The 16032-nt window shown below is 40.5% G+C and overlaps 1 protein-coding gene across 1 annotated transcript in view; it reads right to left on the bottom strand.

Annotated features, from left to right (window-relative positions):
* ZZEF1 (zinc finger ZZ-type and EF-hand domain containing 1) overlaps positions 1-16032 on the bottom strand; it is a gene marked incomplete in the record, with an annotated part of 722361 nt that overhangs the window by 509915 nt on the left and 196414 nt on the right.

Genomic DNA, 16032 nt, shown 5'->3' with positions numbered 1-16032 from the left:
TTGTTTCAAATGACATGCTCTATCTGAATCATGTCCCTTTAACATCACTCAAGCGCCATCAATAGCACTTTTATGCTTGTACTAATTATACAGGTCCAAAATGATCATTTATCATTCAATCGATAGTCTAGAGCCCTTTTACAACTTCGTAGACTTCTATAAGGCGTACAGTAAAAACAATTAACTCTTACTGAATATTGCCTGATGTCGATGGTGTCTAAGTAGCAGAGATCCTCATATAGTTCTGCTATACTATTCTTAATAATGGTATACTTCAGGTCTTAAAAAGCATTAATTTTACAGCTGTATTTTGGACTACGCTTGACCGCAATACATAACTCATCTCTTGTAATACAAGCACAATGAGCACTCTAATGGACGCTCGATGCACTAAAATGCACTAGAGGACGCAATAAAGTTTTGGCCTTGTTAAGATGCTTTGGTTAATATCTTTAACCATACACTTGTGCAAAGATGCGCAAGATAGAACATATCCTGCGTTACTCACTTACTCCATTTGTAATCTAGCCCTTAAAAGGTGTAAAACAAATTAAAAGATACAATTTAGTTTTTACTATGCATTCTGTGTTGTCAGTTGAAAACATGAAATAAAGCCATTCAGGCAATTATACAAATTTGTCTCAGCTAAAATATTGAGATCATGGTCACATACTTAGGCACCAGACAGTGGTGTACTTCTATAGGCGCATAGAGGATAATCTAAAAAAGGTAAGAACCGCAATCAATAATGTAGACAGTGGGTTAAACTTGCTGTTTTTTTTAAATAAAGGCAAAAGAAAGATAGATAAAGATGTGAAAAACATAATTTATGTAAGAATTTACCTGATAAATTCATTTCTTTCATATTGGCAAGAGTCCATGAGCTAGTGACGTATGGGATATACATTCCTACCAGGAGGGGCAAAGTTTCCCAAACCTCAAAATGCCTATAAATACACCCCCACCACACCCACAATTCAGTTTAACGAATAGCCAAGAAGTGGGGTGATAATAAAGGAGTGAAAGCATCAACAAGGAATTGGAATAATTGTGCTTTATACAAAAAAATCATAACCACCATAAAAAGGGTGGGTCTCATGGACTCTTGCAAATATGAAAGAAATTAATTTATCAGGTCAATTCTTACATAAATTATATTTTCTTTCATGTAATTGGCAAGAGTCCATGAGCTAGTGACGTATGGGATATCAATACCCAACATGTGGCACTCCACACAAGAGTCACTAGAGAGGGAGGGATAAAATAAAGACAGCCAATTCCGCTGAAAAAATAATCCACAACCCAAATCAAAAGTTTTAATCTTATAATGAAAAAAAATGAAATTATAAGCAGAAGAATCAAACTGAAACAGCTGCCTGAAGTACTTTTCTACCAAAAACTGCTTCTGAAGAAGAAAAAACATCAAAATGGTAGAATTTAGTAAAAGTATGCAAAGAAGACCAAGTTGCTGCTTTGCAAATCTGATCAACAGAAGCTTCATTCCTAAAAGCCCAGGAATCCTCTGAGGCGGGGATTTACCCGACTCCACATAAGCATGATGAATCAAAAGTTTTAACCAAGATGCCAAAGAAATGGCAGAAGCCTTCTGACCTTTCCTAGAAACAGAAAAGATAACAAATAGACTAGAAGTCTTTCTGGAATCTTTAATAGCTTCAACATAATATTTCAAAGCTCTTACCACATCCAAAGAATGTAAAGATCTCTCCAGAGAATTCTTAGGATTAGGACACAATGAAGGGACAACAATTTCTCTACTAATGTTGTTGGAATTCACAACCTTAGGTAAAAATGTAAATGAAGTCCGCAAGACCACCTTATCCTGATGGAAAATCAGAAAAGAAAACTCACAAGAAAGAGCAGATAATTCAGAAACTCTTCGAGCAGAAGAGATGGCCAAAAGGAACAATACTTTCCAAGAAAGTAATTTAATGTCCAAAGAATGCAAAGGCTCAAACGGAGGAGCCTGTAAACTTTCAAAACCAAATTAAGACTCCAAGGAGGAGAGATTGATTTAATTACAGGCTTAATACGAACCAAAGCCTGTACAAAACAATGAATATCAGGAAGATTAGCAATTTTTCTGTGAAATAGAACAGAAAGAGCAGAGATTTGTCCTTTCAAGGAACTTGCAAACAAACCCTTATCTAAACCATCCTGAAGAAACTGTAAAATTCTAGGAATTCTAAAAGAATGCCAAGAGAATTTATGAGAAGAACACCATGAAATGTAAGTCTTCCAAACTCGATAATAAATCTTTCTAGACACAGATTTACGAGCCTGCAACATAGTATTAATCACTGAGTCAGAGAGACCTCTATGACTAAGCATTCAATATCCATACCTTCAAATTTAATGATTTGAGATCCCGATGGAAAAATGGGCCTTGCGATAGAAGGTTTGGCCTTAACGGAAGTGGCCAAGGTTGGCAACTGGACATCCGAACAAGATCCGCATACCAAAACCTGTGTGGCCATGCTGGAGCCACCAGCAGTACAAACGAACGCTCCATTATGATTTTGGAAATCACTCTTGGAAGAAGAACTAGAGGCGGAAAGATATAAGCAGGATGATAACTCCAAGGAAGTGTCAACGCATCCACTGCTTCCGCCTGAGGATCCCTAGTTCTGGACAGATACCTGGGAAGTTTCCTGTTTAGATGAGAAGCCATCAGATCTATTTCTGGAAGCCCCCACATCAGAACAATCTGAAAAAACACATCTGGGTGAAGAGACCACTCTCCCGGATGTAAAGTCTGGCGACTGAGATAATCCGCTTCCCAATTGTCTATACCTGGGATATGGACCGCAGAAATTAGACAGGAGCTGGATTCCGCCCAAGCAAGTATCCGAGATACTTCTTTCATAGCTTGAGGACTGTGAGTCCCACCTTGACGATTGACATACGCCACGGTTGTGACTTTGTCTGTCTGAAAACAAATAAACAGTTCTCTCTTCAGAAGAGGCCAAAACTGAAGAGCTCTGAGAATCGCACGAAGTTCCAAAAAATTGATTGGTAATCTCGCCTCTTGAGATTTCCAAACCCCCTGCGCTGTCAGAGATCCCCAGACAGCTCCCCAACCTGAAAGACTCGCATCTGTTGTGATCACAGTCCAGGTTGGACGAACAAGAGAGGCCCCTTGAACTAAACGATGGTGATCTAACCACCAAGTCAGAGATAGTCGAACATTTGGATTTAAGGATATTAATTGTGATATCCTTGTATAATCCCTGCACCATTGATTCAGCATATAAAGCTGAAGAGGTCTCATGTGAAAACGAGCAAAAAGGGATCGCGTCCGATGCTGCAGTCATGAGACCTAAAACCTCCATGCACATAGCTACTGAAGGGAATGATTGAAACTGAAGGTTCTGACAAGCTGCAACCAATTTCATTCGTCTCTTGTCTGTTAGAGACAAAGTCATGGATACTGAATCTATTTGGAAACCTAAAAAGGTTACCCTTGTCTGAGGAGTCAAAGAACTTGTTGGTAAATTGATCCTCCAACCATGTTTTTGAAGAAACAACACTAGTTGATTCGTGTGAGATTCTGCAGAACGTAAAGACTGAGCAAGTACCAAGATATCATCCAAATAAGGAAACACCGCAATACCCTGCTCTCAGATTACAGAGAGTAAGGCACGGAGAACCTTTGAAAAAATCCTTGGAGCTGTCGCTAGGCCAAAAGGAAGAGCAACAAATTGGTAATGCTTGTCTAGAAAAGAGAATCTCAGGAACTGATGGTGATCTGGATGAATTGGAATATGAAGATTTGCATCCTGTAAGTCTATTGTGGACATATAACGCCCTTGCTGAACAAAAGGCAGAATAGTCCTTATAGTCACCATTTTGAATGTTGGTATTCTCACATAACGGTTCAAAATTTTTAGATCCAGAACTGGTCTGAAAGAATTCTCCTTCTTTGGGACAATGAACAGATTTGAATAAAAACCCAGACCCTGTTCCTGAATAGGAACTGGCAAAATTACCCCAGATACCTCCAGGTCTGAAACACACTTCAGGAAAGCCGGAGCCTTTTCTGGGTTCACTGGAATGCGTGAGAGAAAGAAACTTCTCACAGGCGGTTTTACTTTGAAACCTATTCTGTACCCTTGAGAAACAATGTTCTGAATCCAATGATTTTGGATTGAATTGATCCAAACATCCTTGAAGAATTTTAGTCTGCCCCCTACCAGCTGAGCTGGAATGAGGGCCGCACCTTCACGCGGACTTGGGGGCTGATTTAGATCTTTTAAATGGCTTGAATTTATTCCAGACTGAATAAGGCTTCCAATTGGAAACCATTCCCTTAGGGGAAGGATCAGGTTTCTGTTTCTTATTTTGTCGAAAGGAACGAAAACGATTAGCAGCCTTAAATTTACCCTTAGATTTTTTATCCTGAGGCAAAAAAGTTCCTTCCCCCCAATGACAGTTGAAATAATTGAATCCAACTGAGAACCAAATAATTTATTACCTTGGAAAGAGAGAGATAGCAACGTTGATTTAGAAGTCCTATCAGCATTCCAAGATTTAAGCCATAAAGCTTGTCTAGCTAATATAGCTAAAGACATATATCTGACATCAATTCTGATGATATGAAAAATGGCATCACAAATGAAATTCTTAGCATGTTGAATTAACTTAACAATGCTATACACATTATGATCTGATACTTGTTGTGCTAGGGTTTCCAACTAAACAGTTGAAGCAGCTGCAACATCAGCCAAAGAAATAGCAGGCCTAAGAAGATGACCTGAACATAAATAAGCCTTCCTTAGATAAGATTCAGGTTTCCTATCTAAAGGATCTTTAAGAGAAGTACTATCTGCCGTAGGAATAGTAGTACGTTTAGCAAGAGTAGAGATGGCCCCATCAACTTTGGGGATCTTTTCCCAAAACTCCAATCTATCAGATGGCAAAGGGTACAGCTTCTTAAACCTTGAAGTAGGAGTAAAAGAAGTACCCAGTCTATTCCATTCCCTAGAAATTACATCTGAAATAGCATCAGGAACTGGAAAAACCTCTGGAATAACATGAGGTTTAAAAACTGAATTTAAGGGGCCAAAGTTTAGTCCAATACCTGGGACCCTAAAAAAGCCACACAATGCAAGCTTTCAAATCCAAACAAACTGGGAACAAGGGAAGGGTGCACAGGCATATTTTCCCTATGGTTCTTGCACCCAGGCCTGTCTGGGGTTAACTGCCTGTGACTCTGGGGACAGCACAGCTTCCTGTGAGTGCCAGTGGCATCCAGGGCTGAGCATGTTGCAGGGTCATGGGATGTGTACCCGGTCCGGTATGAGAGTGCAGTTCCCTTCCGTGTTTTGTATATGTCTAGGGTGATTACATATGCCTGTGCACCCTTCCCTTGTTCCCAGTTTGTTTGGATTTGAAAGCTTGCATTGTGTGGCTGTTTTAGGGTCCCAGGTATTGGAAAGGACCTTGACGAGGTACCTGGGCTTGTCCCATTTGGCCAGATGCGGTAACTAACCTTTCCATTTTTGCTTTTAAATCTGAGAGCTTGTGAGTGCTGGGTTTTCTCTGTGTGTTGTATTTATTTGCTTTGTAATTTTCCCTATTGTTCTTGCACCCAGACCTGTCTGGGGTTAACTGACTGTGACTCTGGGGACAGCACAGCTTCCTGTGAGTGCCAGTAGCACCCAGGGCTGAGCATGTTGCAGGGTCATGGGATGTGTACCCGGTCCGGTATGAGAGTGCAGTTCCCTTCCGTGTTTTGTATATGTCTAGGGTGATTACATATGCCTGTGCACCCTTCCCTTGTTCCCAGTTTGTTTGGATTTGAAAGCTTGCATTGTGTGGCTGTTTTAGGGTCCCAGGTATTGGAAAGGACCTTGACGAGGTACCTGGGCTTGTCCCATGTGGCCAGATGCAGTAACTAACCTTTCCATTTTTGCTTTTAAATCTTAGCTATATATCGATTTGTGGGTGTATGCACTCTCACCATCTGTCATCAACTGCCAGGGTGCTGTAAAGATATGTCCATAGTTTCAAAGATAGAATAAGCACTCACTGGACTTTAGCCGTCTGTGTAATAACGATTTTATTAGTGACGTTTCGGGACACCAAACAGTCAGAGGAAGGGACTGTTTGGTGTCCCGAAACATCACTAATAAAATCTTTATTACACAGACGGCTAAAGTCCAGTGAGTGCTTATTCTATCTTTGAAACTATATATATATACACACACACACACACACATACACACACATATATACAGCTTTTTTGTGGGGATACTCATGTAAATTCTCCTGTTTTAACAAGGGTGCGGCAAAATACATCAGGCACTGTATATGTGTGTGTGTATAACAAATCAATAATATGAGAAAGATAAAAAAAGAGACAGGGGAGAGACTTGTAACTAAAGTAATAATAATAATAATGAGAGAGGCAACATAGAGCAAGAGAATGGTATCAAACAAATGCTTGGAAATAGACTGTCTGTATAATAAATGCATTTTAAACATAATTAACAGATTATAAAGGAAGTAACCTACTTTCTTACACACCTTACTACCACCCCTTAGAAACTACATACTTTCCTTATATTAGCGCAATAACAAAGAGGTGAGTATATAGAAATAAATGTACAGCATTTTATTTTATTTTTTACGTCCAAAGCCAAAAGGGCATCTATATGAGAACAGGGATCAACTCCTTAAAGGGACAGTCAAGTCCAAAAAAAACTTTCATGATTCAGATAGGGCGTGTAATTTTAAACAACTTTTCAATTGACTTTTATCACCAATTTTGCATTGTTCTTTTGGTATTCTTAGTTCAAAGCTAAACATAGGAGGTTCATATGCTAATTTCTTAGACCTTGAAGGCAGCCTCTAATCTGAAAGCATGTTGACAGTTTTTCACCAGAGGGTGTTAGTTCATGTGTTTCACATAGATAACATTGAGCTCACGCACGTGAATTTACCGAGGAGTGAGCACCGATTGGCTAAAAACATAATTTATGCTTACCTGATAAATTCCTTTCTTCTGTAGTGTGATCAGTCCACGGGTCATCATTACTTCTGGGATATTACTCCTCCCCAACAGGAAGTGCAAGAGGATTCACCCAGCAGAGCTGCATATAGCTCCTCCCCTCTACGTCACTCCCAGTCATTCGACCAAGGACCAACGAGAAAGGAAAAGCCAAGGGTGAAGTGGTGACTGGAGTATAAATTAAAAAATATTTACCTGCCTTAAAAAACAGGGCGGGCCGTGGACTGATCACACTACAGAAGAAAGGAATTTATCAGGTAAGCATAAATTATGTTTTCTTCTGTTAAGTGTGATCAGTCCATGGGTCATCATTACTTCTGGGATACCAATACCAAAGCAAAAGTACACGGATGACGGGAGGGATAGGCAGGCTCTTTATACAGAAGGAACCACTGCCTGAAGAACCTTTCTCCCAAAAATAGCCTCCGATGAAGCAAAAGTGTCAAATTTGTAAAATTTGGAAAAAGTATGAAGCGAAGACCAAGTTGCAGCCTTGCAAATCTGTTCAACAGAGGCCTCATTCTTGAAGGCCCAAGTGGAAGCCACAGCTCTAGTAGAATGAGCTGTAATTCTTTCAGGAGGCTGCTGTCCAGCAGTCTCATAAGCTAAACGAATTATGCTACAAAGCCAAAAAGAGAGGTAGCGGAAGCTTTTTGACCTCTCCTCTGCCCAGAGTAAATGACAAACAGAGAAGACGTTTGTCGAAATTCCTTAGTTGCCTGTAAGTAAAATTTTAGAGCACGGACTACATCCAGGTTGTGCAGTAGACGTTCCTTCTTTGAAGAAGGATTTGGGCATAAAGAAGGAACAACAATCTCTTGATTGATATTCCTGTTAGTAACTACCTTAGGTAAGAACCCAGGTTTAGTACGCAGGACTACCTTATCCGAATGAAAAATCAAATAAGGAGAATCACAATGTAAGGCTGATAATTCAGAGACTCTTCGAGCCGAGGAAATAGCCATTAAAAATAGAACTTTCCAAGATAACAACTTTATATCAATGGAATGAAGGGGTTCAAACGGAACTCCCTGTAAAACATTAAGAACAAGGTTTAAACTCCATGGTGGAGCAACAGTTTTAAACACAGGCTTAATCCTGGTCAAAGCCTGACAAAAAGCCTGGACGTCAGGAACTTCTGACAAACGTTTGTGTAACAGAATGGACAGAGCTGAGATCTGTCCCTTTAATGAACTAGCAGATAAACCCTTTTCTAAACCTTCTTGTAGGAAAGACAATATCCTAGGAATCCTAACCTTACTCCAAGAGTAACCTTTGGATTCACACCAATATAGGTATTTACGCCATATCTTATGGTAAATCTTTCTGGTAACAGGTTTCCTAGCCTGTATTAAGGTATCAATAACTGACTCAGAAAACCCACGTCTTGATAAAATCAAGCGTTCAATTTCCAAGCAGTCAGCTTCAGAGAAGTTAGATTTTGATGTTTGAAGGGACCCTGTATCAGAAGGTCCTGTTTCAGAGGTAGAGACCAAGGTGGACAGGATGACATGTCCACCAGGTCTGCATACCAAGTCCTGCGTGGCCACGCAGGTGCTATTAGAATCACTGATGCTCTCTCTTGTTTGATTCTGGCAATCAATCGAGGAAGCAACGGGAAGGGTGGAAACACGTAAGCCATCCTGAAGTCCCAAGGTGCTGTCAGAGCATCTATCAGGACTGCTCCTGGATCCCTGGATCTGGACCCGTAACGAGGAAGCTTGGCGTTCTGTCGAGACGCCATGAGATCTATCTCTGGTTTGCCCCAACGTCGCAGTATTTGGGCAAAGACCTCCCACTCCCCCGGATGAAAAGTCTGACGACTTAAGAAATCCGCCTCCCAGTTCTCCACTCCCGGGATGTGGATTGCTGACAGGTGGCAAGAGTGAGACTCTGCCCAGAGAATTATCTTTGATACTTCCATCATAGCTAGGGAGCTTCTTGTCCCTCCCTGATGGTTGATGTAAGCTACAGTCGTGATGTTGTCCGACTGAAACCTGATGAACCCCCGAGTTGTCAACTGGGGCCAAGCCAGGAGGGCATTGAGAACTGCTCTCAATTCCAGAATGTTTATTGGCAGGAGACTCTCCTCCTGACTCCATTGTCCCTGAGCCTTCAGAGAATTCCAGACGGCACCCCAACCTAGAAGGCTGGCGTCTGTTGTTACAATTGTCCAGTCTGGTCTGCTGAATGGCATCCCCCTGGACAGATGTGGCCGAGAAAGCCACCATAGAAGAGAATTTCTGGTCTCTTGATCCAGATTCAGAGAAGGGGATAAGTCTGAGTAATCCCCATTCCACTGACTTAGCATGCACAGTTGCAGTGGTCTGAGGTGTAAGCGTGCAAAGGGTACTATGTCCATTGCCGCTACCATTAAGCCGATTACCTCCATGCATTGAGCCACTGACGGGTGTTGAATGGAATGTAGGGTGCGGCAAGCACTTTGAAGTCTTGTTAGCCTGTCCTCTGTCAGGTAAATCTTCATTTCTACAGAATCTATAAGAGTCCCCAGGAAGGGAACTCTTGTGAGTGGAACGAGTGAACTTTTCTTTTCGTTCACCTTCCATCCATGTGACCTTAGAAATGCCAGCACTAACTCTGTATGAGACTTGGCAGTTTGAAAGCTTGAAGCTTGTATCAGAATGTCGTCTAGGTATGGAGCTACCGAGATTCCCCGCGGTCTTAGTACCGCCAGAAGAGCACCCAGAACCTTTGTGAAGATTCTTGGAGCTGTAGCCAATCCGAATGGAAGAGCCACAAACTGGTAATGCCTGTCTAGGAAGGCAAACCTTAGGTACCGATAATGATCTTTGTGAATCGGTATGTGAAGGTAAGCATCTTTTAAATCTACAGTGGTCATGTACTGACCCTCTTGGATCATAGGTAAAATTGTCCGAATAGTCTCCATCTTGAACGATGGAACTCTTAGGAATTTGTTTAGGATCTTTAAGTCCAGGATTGGTCTGAAAGTTCCCTCTTTTTTGGGAACCACAAACAGATTTGAGTAAAACCCCTGTCCCTGTTCCGATCATGGAACTGGATGGATTACTCCCATTAACAAGAGCTCTTGTACGCAGCGTAGAAACGCCTCTTTCTTTGTCTGGATTGTTGACAATCTTGACAGATGAAATCTCTCTCTTGGAGGAGAGTATTTGAAGTCCAGAAGGTATCCCTGAGATATTATCTCTAGCGCCCAGGGATCCTGGACATCTCTTGCCCAAGCCTGGGCGAAGAGAGAAAGTCTGCCCCCCACTAGATCCGATCCCGGATCGGGGGCCCTCAATTCATGCTGTTTTAGGGGCAGCAGCAGGTTTCCTGGCCTGCTTGCCCTTGTTCCAGGACTGGTTAGGTTTCCAGCCTTGTCTGTAGCGAGCAACAGCTCCTTCCTGTTTTGGTGCAGAGGAAGTTGATGCTGCTCCTGCTTTGAAATTACGAAAGGAACGAAAATTAGACTGTCTAGCCTTAACTTTGGCTTTGTCCTGAGGCAGGGCATGGCCTTTACCTCCTGTAATGTCAGCGATAATCTCTTTCAACCCGGGCCCGAATAAGGTCTGCCCTTTGAAAGGTATATTAAGCAATTTAGACTTAGAAGTAACATCAGCTGACCAGGATTTTAGCCACAGCGCCCTGCGTGCCTGAATGGCGAATCCTGAATTCTTCGCCGTAAGTTTAGTAAGATGTACTACGGCCTCCGAAATGAATGAATTAGCTAGTTTAAGGACTCTAAGCCTGTCCGTAATGTCGTCCAGAGTAGCTGAACCAATGTTCTCTTCCAGAGACTCAATCCAGAATGCCGCTGCAGCCGTGATCGGCGCAATGCATGCAAGGGGTTGCAATATAAAACCTTGTTGAACAAACATTTTCTTAAGGTAACCCTCTAACTTTTTATCCATTGGATCTGAAAAAGCACAGCTATCCTCCACCGGGATAGTGGTACGCTTAGCTAAGGTAGAAACTGCTCCCTCCACCTTAGGGACTGTTTGCCATAAGTCCCTTGTGGTGGCGTCTATTGGAAACATTTTTCTAAATATCGGAGGGGGTGAGAACGGCACACCGGGTCTATCCCACTCCTTAGTAACAATTTCAGTAAGTCTCTTAGGTATAGGAAAAACCTCAGTACTCGTCGGTACCGCAAAATATTTATCCAACCTACACATTTTCTCTGGTATTGCAACTGTGTTACAATCATTCAGAGCCGCTAACACCTCCCCTAGTAATACACGGAGGTTTTCCAGTTTAAATTTAAAATTTGAAATATCTGAATCCAGTCTGTTTGGATCAGAACCGTCACCCACAGAATGAAGTTCTCCGTCCTCATGTTCTGCCACCTGTGACGCAGTGTCTGACATGGCCCTAATATTATCAGCGCACTCTGTTCTCACCCCAGAGTGATCACGCTTACCTCTTAGTTCTGGAAATTTAGCCAAAACCTCAGTCATAACAGTAGCCATATCCTGTAATGTGATTTGTAATGGCCGCCCAGATGTACTCGGCGCTACAATATCACGCACCTCCCTCTGAGCGGGAGATGTAGGTACTGACACGTGAGGCGAGTTAGTCGGCATAACTCTCCCCTCGTTGTTTGGTGAAATTTGTTCAATTTGTACAGATTGACTTTTATTTAAAGTAGCATCAATACAGTTAGTACATAAATTTCTATTGGGCTCCACTTTGGCATTGCAACAAATGACACAGGTATCATCCTCTGAATCAGACATGTTTAACACACTAGCAAATAAACTTGCAACTTGGAAATACAATTCAATTAGAATAATATTAAAACGTACTGTGCCTTTAAGAAGCACAGAAGATCTATGACAGTTGAAAATTAATAAATTGAAACAGTTATAGCCTCAATCCTTGTAAACAACACAACTTTAGCAAAGGTTTAATCCCATTAGCAAAGATAACAAATTCTGAAAGCAGGAAACAAATTACAGAATAAACATTTTTTATCTCAGTCAAACTATAATTCTCACAGCTCTGCTGAGAGAAATTACCTCCCTCAAAATAAGTTTTGAAGACCCCTGAGCTCTGTAGAGATGAACCGGATCATGCAGGGAATACAATGAGTTGCTGACTGAAATATTTGATGCGTAGTAAAAGCGCCAAAAAACGGCCCCTCCCCCTCACACACAGCAGTGAGGGAGAACAGAAACTGTCAGAAAACAGATTAAGCAACTGCCAAGTGGAAAAATAGTGCCCAAACATTTATTCACTCAGTACCTCAGTAAATGAAAACGATTTTACATTCCAGCAAAAACGTTAAACATAATCTCTAGTTATTAAACAGCTTTATGTATTTCTTACAGTGTAATTCTAGTGAAGTACCATTCCCCAGAATACTGAAGTGTAAAGTATACATACATGACATTATATCGGTATGGCAGGATTTTCTCATCAATTTCCATTATCAGAAAATAAAAACTGCTACATACCTCTATGCAGATTCATCTGCCCGCTGTCCCCTGATCTGAAGTTTACCTCTCCTCAGATGGCCGAGAAACAGCAATATGATCTTAACTACTCCGGCTAAAATCATAACAAAAACTCTGGTAGATTCTTCTTCAAACTCTGCCAGAGAGATAATAACACACTCCGGTGCTATTTTAAAATAACAAACTCTTGATTGAAGATAAAAACTAAGTATAATCACCATAGTCCTCTCACACATCCTATCTAGTTGTTGGGTGCAAGAGAATGACTGGGAGTGACGTAGAGGGGAGGAGCTATATGCAGCTCTGCTGGGTGAATCCTCTTGCACTTCCTGTTGGGGAGGAGTAATATCCCAGAAGTAATGATGACCCGTGGACTGATCACACTTAACAGAAGAAATGAAAGTTTGTCAAATAAACTGAAATAAGGGGGCAGTTTGCAGAGGCTTAGATACAAGATAATCACAGAGGTAAGAAGAAGTGTATTATTATAACTGTGTTGGTTATGCAAAAACTGGGAAATGGGTGATAAAGGGATTATCTATCTTTTTAAACAACAAAAATTCTGGTGTTGTAAAATAACTTGTTACAAAGGTCAATATGATATCCCACTAGACTTTAGCAGCACACATCTGTTGCTCAGCAAACACAGAACTATCCTTCTCTGCCAATTCCTTGTTTGCACACAGCAAGCCTTTAAGATACTACCTATTCATTATAAGTTAACACGCACAAAATTGAAATAGTTCTGACGACATCATGTTTGTGAACTAAATTATCATTCTGAGAATTAAGGAACAAAGATAAACAACAATATGAAACTTAGTCATTCTTAAGTTCTCCTGGAGAGAAAAAAAAATACATAATTAAAAATCACACAAAAAGGTGGATGGCAGACCCAGCTCTAAAATTCTAGCTATGACTAAATCTACAATCAAGATTAAATACAACTAATATTTATTAAGAAAGTAGTAGAAAACCAAAACAAGATAAAACACAGAGGCGCCAAACATGGCCTAGTACAGCCAGATAACAGAAACTAAAATCCACAAGATAGCGATTGAATACTCACAAAGGAGGTGCACCCATTGGTGCTTATGAAGCAGACTGGAGCCTCTCAGTGGTCCAGCTCACTGGTATACTTCATGAGTCAGATTGTGGTCCTTGATAGTGGTGATTAACAGGTTCCTGAATGAACACAAAAAATGCAAACCATAGCCCAGTAACGTTTAGACAGGCGAGTGGTAGATTGAGCAATCTTACTTGCAAGATTCAAAGCACCAGCAGGTGCATATACTGCAGACTGGAACCAAACAGTCGCCCAGTAGACTGATCCCTCCAGATGAGAACAGGATACCTCTCAGGTGCCAGAGAGTTAGCAGCATACAAATGATAAAAAAGGTGTCCAAAAAGCAAGTGTATTTCTGTAAAAATCTTTATTAAAAAGTGACGCGTTTCTCAGCTAAAACAAGCTGTTTCCTCAGGCTAAAACATTATATTCAATAATGTTTTAGCCTGAGGAAACAGCTTGTTTTAGCTGCTGGTGCTTTGAATCTTGTAAGTAAGATTGCTCAATCTACCACTCGCCTGTCTAAACGTTCCTGGGCTATGGTTTGCATTTTTTGTGTTCATTCAGGAACCTGTTAATCACCACTATCAAGGACCACAATCTGACTCATGAAGTATACCAGTGAGCTGGACCACTGAGAGGCTCCAGTCTGCTTCATAAGCACCAATGGGTGCACCTCCTTTGTGAGTATTCAATCGCTATCTTGTGGATTTTAGTTTCTGTTATCTGGCTGTACTAGGCCATGTTTGGCGCCTCTGTGTTTTATCTTGTTTCAGTTACCCATCTATCAGGAAGACCATCCTAAGACTGAGAGCTGCCTACCGTGTCTTGGATCCATTTTTCTATTGGGACTGTATCAATATTACCCACTTGGACTTTATGTTGGTACATCTTATTATTTATGTATAAGCATATTTGTATATTCTACTAGTAACTATTTAGGTTTTTGTTATTGTTTCAGCATTTGTTTGTTTGATACGCCTTAGGAGGCGCCCCCTAAGGGTAGTAATACACACTGGTGTGTATTACACCCTCACTTTCCCAGTAGTAGAAAACCAGGTGACCCTAAGGCTGAAAGGATTTCAAAGCAACAGGAAAATGCAGGAATGTAAGGTCAGCCCATTTTTGGTTCAGAACCCTGTGTAGCGCCTGCCGATTGGTGGCTATATTTAGCCACCAATTAGCAAGCACTACTCAGGTGCTGAACCAAAGATGGGCCGGCTCATAAGATTACATACTTGCTTTTCAAATAAAGATACCAAGATAACAAAGAACAATTGATAATAGGAGTAAATTATAAAGTTGCTTAAAATCGCATGCTCTATCTTAATCATGGATGAAAACAAATGTAGGTTTCATATCCCTTTAAGGGTAGTGAACAAATATCCCCATATAATTGGCATCTTGGAGAACATGCACCTTACTGCATTACCAAAATATAATCTTTTTACACAATCTAAAGAAAATTTCCAAAAACTAAGCCTTAGGAATCACAAAATCATAGCATAAGGCCAAGCCCTTTCAAGTTTTAGAAAGAAAGAAGAGTAAAGTACTATGAAAGTAACAAGTAATTCAGTCCTAATGAAGAAACTAAAAACTAAACCTTTTTTCAGCTAAATAAAAAGCCAGAGTTAAAGCTCCAATAAAAAAATAATTATTATAGTGTAAAAATGGAATAAATATTGTCTGTTAACAGCACACTACCTAGCTACTTCAATATATTTATGGGCTTCTCTATTTGTAGGATATGCTCATGGATGAATAAGTTTGTGATTAAGAAAATCTGCCTCTCATTTTTTGAGTCCTGGATAGTAAATGATGAAACCGTGCAAAGGTTCTACACAGCTTATGATCTTGACAACCTCTGACATGAGAAATTCTTTCAACTACTGGTAGTTGAAAAATAATGAATAATGCTTTATATGACACTGGTATAACAGTGACACCAGATTATATCTTGAGATTGAAGGTGATCGTTTACCTTAGCCCAACTAAACAGACCGGCATCCATTTTGATCATAGACTTTGCTAGTTGGAAAAATCATCTTTCCCAGAAGTATCTGCTTTTTACCAATTACCAACAAAGGGATATTGTCACCACAGAGAAATATGGGTCTTCTGGGGAACAAATCTGTGCAAAATACATTTCCAACAGACGAGAAAGCACAGATGAACTCAAATCCATAAATAATTCAGCAAATGTAACCACTTTTAGAGCTGCTAGCAAACCATGTAACCCATGGAATAAGGAAAAGAGACAGCAAATATGCTTTTCGTACATGGACAGTCTTGGAAAACCTTGGAACCAAGATGTAGATGTATGAGAGAACACAGTGGTAGGAAATAAAGACTTATAGACTGGCCAGGCTCCAGAAAAGTAACATGTGAATGGTTAATGCCTTAAATTTGAAAACCATAACAAAATTTTCATTTTTCTTCAAGAAAAAAGGTAAAACTTGTCAATGTACCAGTGAAGAAATTTAAATATTTGTAAAAAT

This window comes from Bombina bombina, chromosome 3, assembly GCF_027579735.1.
Source record: "Bombina bombina isolate aBomBom1 chromosome 3, aBomBom1.pri, whole genome shotgun sequence".
In the NCBI taxonomy this organism is placed as follows: domain Eukaryota; kingdom Metazoa; phylum Chordata; class Amphibia; order Anura; family Bombinatoridae; genus Bombina; species Bombina bombina.
The sequence above is the reverse complement of the archived record's forward strand: the minus strand, read 5'-3'. Positions and strand labels throughout refer to the sequence as shown.